The sequence below is a fragment of the Neltuma alba genome, unplaced genomic scaffold, assembly GCF_004799145.2.
Source record: "Neltuma alba isolate B1F8T4 unplaced genomic scaffold, ASM479914v2 tig00013619_pilon, whole genome shotgun sequence".
NCBI lineage: Eukaryota > Viridiplantae > Streptophyta > Magnoliopsida > Fabales > Fabaceae > Neltuma > Neltuma alba.
The window spans coordinates 24,929-30,431 of record NW_021637806.1 but is presented as its reverse complement, the minus strand read 5'-3'; the positions used below and the strand labels follow the sequence as shown (position 1 = coordinate 30,431).

The 5,503-nt window shown below is 40.7% G+C and overlaps 1 pseudogene; it reads right to left on the bottom strand.

Annotated features, from left to right (window-relative positions):
* Window positions 1–509: 509 nt before the first annotated feature.
* Window positions 510–4,256, bottom strand: LOC114738548 (leucine-rich repeat receptor-like serine/threonine-protein kinase BAM1; annotated as a pseudogene).
* Between the last annotated feature and the right edge of the window lie 1,247 nt (window positions 4,257–5,503).

Genomic DNA, 5,503 nt, shown 5'->3' with positions numbered 1-5,503 from the left:
TAATTTCTTGGCATTACTCATACTTCGAAATCGTTGCCGTCCTCAAACAAACACATTCCTGTAGTCCTGTTGCACCAAAGATACAAAGTATAATAAAATTATAACGAGGTGTTTGAGGTATCCTAAAATCACTTTAAAAAGATATTTTTATGAAAATCAATACAAAACTCTAAAATTATTTTTAAAATCATAATTTAGTTTTTATCAAAACATTATTACATCCTTGTAAATTGGGAGAAGAGATGATAAATTGAATTTAAATAACACTCTTTTGATCCCTTTATGTTTTTTTTTTTTTACCAAGTTATAGTCATTGGTGAATTTTTCGAATATATGTTCAAGGCCAATGGTCTGGTTTTACCTTTTAAGACCTCTCAAGTGGTGGTCTTATAAAATCCCAAGATTCTAATAACGTGTGTTTGTGGATCGCTTTCACTCTCTCAGACACCGCTTTTTAAGAACAGAGTTACCCTTTGATGATTACACAGTTTTTCTCGTTGCAGGGTGCAGGATCAGAAACAGAACCCAACAGCTGTGCCGTAAACAAACTACATGATGATGAAAACAACGACTATTAAATAAGAAAAGACCCCCTCCAACCGTACTGTACAAAAAAAACCCAAAAAAAAAATCCAAACATTAATAATACCTTCAAGTTAGATAAAAATAAAACCCCACCCCATGAAAAGAAAACAATTAAAAGCTTATGAAAGCATATGAATTTATACGCTTATCACAACCCAAGGAAAACCTAGGTGAATTAAACACTTCAAATGCTAAGAAGATCTGGTGGTGGCGATTGAGGAGGATGCTGATGATCTTTGAGTTCTGTTTTTGGAGAATCTAGAGGGTTTGATGAAGACAGAGATGACTCTATGATTGCCAAGTCTCCCTGTTTAGAAGCAGGTGGCTTGGGAAGCTCTGTTAGAATTTGGACAACTTCACGCATAGTTGGTCTCTCTACCGCTTGTTCTTCAACACACAACATTGCCACATAGAACACATGCATCACCTCGTGAAGAGGAACTGAGGGAAGTCTTGGGTCAAGAACTTTCAGAACTCCTTCCTTGTTTGAGTCAGTCATCTTCCTCACCCATTGCACTATGTCCACACATCACCAATTCCCCAACTGGTTTCCTCCCTGTTACAAGCTCTAGGAGAACAACTCCAAAACTGTACACATCGCTTTTCTCATCAACTTTCAGTGTGTAGGCATATTCTGCAATAAATCAAACCTCAAGCTTCAATTACTATACAAGCAACCACATCAACTGGAAACAACAAGTCTATGCTTGATTGCTAACAGTGAATTCTGCAAGCGAATTTTTAACGGTGAATATCTGTGTCTCTATAGGTGGGCTATGGTCAAAAAGTTTTTAGAGTGACCTAAGTGTAAAGCACCTAAGATTCACTTCCAGCAGCAAAACATGGGAATCAGTCTAATAGGGGACAAATCAAGATATCATTCACGTAGGATTGAAACCCGTAGTTCACTATCTATAGCTAGCCCTGAAACTAAACCGGTCAAAGAGTGAAATTAATCAAATTCCAAACGCAAGAGATTCTAAATATAATTATGTTAGGGAATAGCAAGTTAATCATGAATTCAACAAAAATTAAATCACTGTGTTGACTTTGAATGTTACCTGGTGCTATGTATCCATATGAACCGGCAATAGCAGACATGCATTCAGACGTTCCAGAATCTTGCAGAAACTTGGCAAGTCCAAAATCAGCCACATGAGCTTCGAGGTTGGAGTCAAGAAGGATATTGTTCGACTTCACATCTCGATGAACAATAAGAGGGAACAGTCGTGGTGTAGATAACACAGCCCCTTTGCAGCCTCCACAGCGATTTTATACCTTGTGTCCCAGTGCAGATGACCCCCTTTCTTACCATGAAGAACTTCACCTAGGCTTCCATTGGGCATGTATTCATACACCAACAGATTAGTTTCATGGTTTGAACAGAAACCCAACAACCTAACAATGTGTCTGTGTCGGATTCTCCCCAATGTCTGGATCTCCATTGAAACCGTGATCATGGGAAGAACCTCTGCTCATGGCCGGCAACCTTTTCACTGCAACTTGATCACCATTAGGCATGGCACCCTTGTACACAATTCCCGCACCTCCTTTACCTATTATATTGTCCTCCTTCAAGCAGTCCAAAACATCGTCCGCAGTGAAGTCCAAGCGCTGGAATGCTGTTAGCTTCCATGCACGAGCTTCACTTGCCTTCTTCAGTGATCGTGCTTTAATTATTGCTGCAACTGCAAATGCAATCGAGCACAATAGCAACCCAAGAACCAAGAGAAGTTTCAAGGAAGATGACAATGGACCTTTAACATGAGGTGGGTGAGCACCATTAGCAACACCATCCTTGCAAGGACCCAAATAAGGACCACAGAGTTCAGGGTTGCCAAGGAAAGATGTGTAGTTGAAGTAACTGAATTGGCCAGTGCCAGGAACCAAACCGGAGAGATTGTTATATGAAAAATCAACAGAGGTTAAACTTTGCATGCTTGATATTGATGAGGGAATACTGCCAACAAGGTGATTTCTAGAGAGATTCAAGTAATTGAGAATCCGCATACCGGTTAATTCGTTTGGAATCTCACCAGAAAGCTCGTTACGACTAAGATCAACGAATGTCAGTAACTTGCATTTACTGATTTCTGGGGCGATAGGGCCCGAGAACTTGTTGTGGCTAAAGTCTACCTTCGAAAGCTGCTGTAATCTCCCAATCTGAGGAGGTATTTGACCTGAGAATTTGTTACCGTCCAGAAGAAGCTTTTGCATGCCGGAAAAGTTACCAATAGAAGGTGGCAACGGCCCAGAAAGCTTGTTGTTGGATAGACTAATCTGACCAAGATTAACAGCAAAGAATCCCCCTCAGGGAATTGCCCAGAGAGAAAATTGTCCTGAAGTTCAACCTGTGTAAGTTTCGGAAGCCCAAAGAGGCCTTTAGGATCGAACCATTCAGAAAGTTCTCTCCCCATACGAATTCGTGTTAATGACTCGCACTTGCCGAGTGATTCAGGGATAGGACCAAACAAGAAATTTCCAAGAGTTATTAGAGTCTGAAGACCATTCCCATTGCACATATCAGGAGGCAAAGAACCGGTTAGTTTGTTAGACGAGAGATCAACAACAACAAGCTTCCCATTCTGCCCCAATCCCTGTGGAATGCTCTCAGTGAAGTTATTCTCCCAAAGCTGTAATACCTCCAGGGAAGGTAGTTCACCAATGAACTCAGGAATGGCTCCATGAAGCTTGTTTCTGAAGAGGTTCAAAAGAGTCAGGTTCTTAAGCTCAGCAAAACTCTCCGGAATCTCACCCGCAAGCATATTGTTGGATAAATCCATTGATTTTAGACTCTTCAAGTTCCCAAGCTCAGGTGTCAGAGGCCCCGAAAGCGCATTCACTTCACTTGAAGAAAAGTGTATCGAGTTTCTGAAGTTTCTCGATTTCCGGGGGAATCTCCCCTGTTAATCCACAGTTCGCCGCGTCGAACCTGACTAATTCCGACAAGTTCCCAATCTCCGGTGGTAAACCGCCGTCGTATGTGTTGTAATATCCAATGTAAAGCTCCCGGAGCTTCGTCAAGTTTCCGATCTCCGGCGGTATTTTGCCGTCCAACTCATTACCAGAAACAGCCAAATATTCCAAGTGTTCCCACCGCCCATACTCCGGGGGGATCTGACCCCCGAAGAAATTCCCTCCGAGATGCAAATGCCGGAGATTCGGCATCTGGGTCACAACGAGCGGGAGGTCTCCGGTCATGTTGTTGTTATAAAGGTCGAGGACCTGAAGATTCTTTAGCTCGGAAAGCTGAGCAGGGAAAGTTCCGTTGAACACATTGTTGGAAAGGTTGAGGAATCGGAGGCCGGTGACTACAGAAATCCCCGGCGGGATGGGTCCTGAGAGCTCATTATCAGCAACGGAGAGATTAGCGAGAAATGGTAGGTGAGCAATATCGTTGGAAAGTGAGCCGGAGAGGCCAAGGCCGGTTAAGTTAAGAGGAAACGACATGGCGTCGGGAGTCGCAGGTGACACCGGACCAGGTGCAGTGACTGGTGGAGGTTTCCAAGAGGAGAGAGAAGATTGGGGGTCGTCGGTAATGGCTGCTTTGAGGGAAAGAAGGGCACGGTACTCAGACATGGGGGCAGAAGGAGGGTGGTGAAGAAGGAGAAGGAGGAGGAGCAAGAGGAGGAGCCTCATCTTTTAGGGGCTTGGGGTACGTATGGTTTCAGAGCTCCGGAGGAGAGAGGAGGAGGCGGCCTGCAAGTCTGCAACGGAGAGTGTGTCGCGTAGGTGTGGGGTTATAATTGAGAGTGTGTCTGAGCAAGGAAGGACGATGATGAGGCAGGGAAGCGTGAAGATCTTATCGTAAAAATTATGCACAATGCCCCAGAAAAAAAAGAAAAGAAAAAGAAATTTGTGAATAATTGAATATCCGGGTTGAATCATTTGGCTGGAAAAAAAAAAAAAGAATTGGATAAGCACCGAAAAAAAGTTTATTTTATGAAATTAAATGGGATCAGTCTCGCAAATCACTCTCTTGTTCTTAGTCCCTAAGATTGATTATGTGCATCATTAAAGTTATTATACACATTTAAAAAACATATTATATATATTTTATTTATTGTAGAATATGATAAAAGGGAGGGACTATTTAACTGTAATAAAATCAACACAATAAAATCAATATAAATATAAAAATAACAATAAATCAGTTTCTATAAATTATTAACAGTGCATATTTTAAAAAGATATGCGTATAATTGTACTGAAAAATCTGGCTTAACAATGAGAAGGAGATTTTTATTGCGTTGTTTTGCAACATTTGGTTTAGGATAGCTCATTACATAAATAGTTTTTTTTTTTAAACAAAAACCAAAGAAATTAGGGCGAATAGGCTGAAAAATTGGTGGTGTTATTAAAACACTACTATACGTACATATACGGTCCGTTGTAGTGTGTATTGAGTATTGACTTTACAATAAAGGGGCAATAATGACAGTACATTGTGATGGAGTTGGCTTTTTTTTTTTCATTTTTGGCCTTTTGAATAAGAGTGAAAGTATTGGCGTTGCATTGAGGTGAAAAATGGGATAATAAAATTAAGGAGCTAACTAGGGAGTAGGGAGGGTGGAGAATGAGGAATGGCGACCGCCCCCTCAACCATTTTAATTAATTAATTGAGTTTTTATTTTTTATTTTTGGTAACATGAGAATTCCACGACACTAAACCTAAATATACTCAATGTTACGCCCAAGACAACTATATAAAAACAGATTCCAATATTATACTAACACTCAACTGCTACCACTTTCATTCCACTTACTTCCAACGTCACCTTATTTTTTTTAATTTCTAGTATTTGCCATTTGGGATATGTGATATTATAATGACAAGCTTAACTACCTGCCATAATGTCTCCTTTGACACCTTCTGTTTAGAAAGGCTTATAAGTAATTTTTTGGTCATGATTTACAG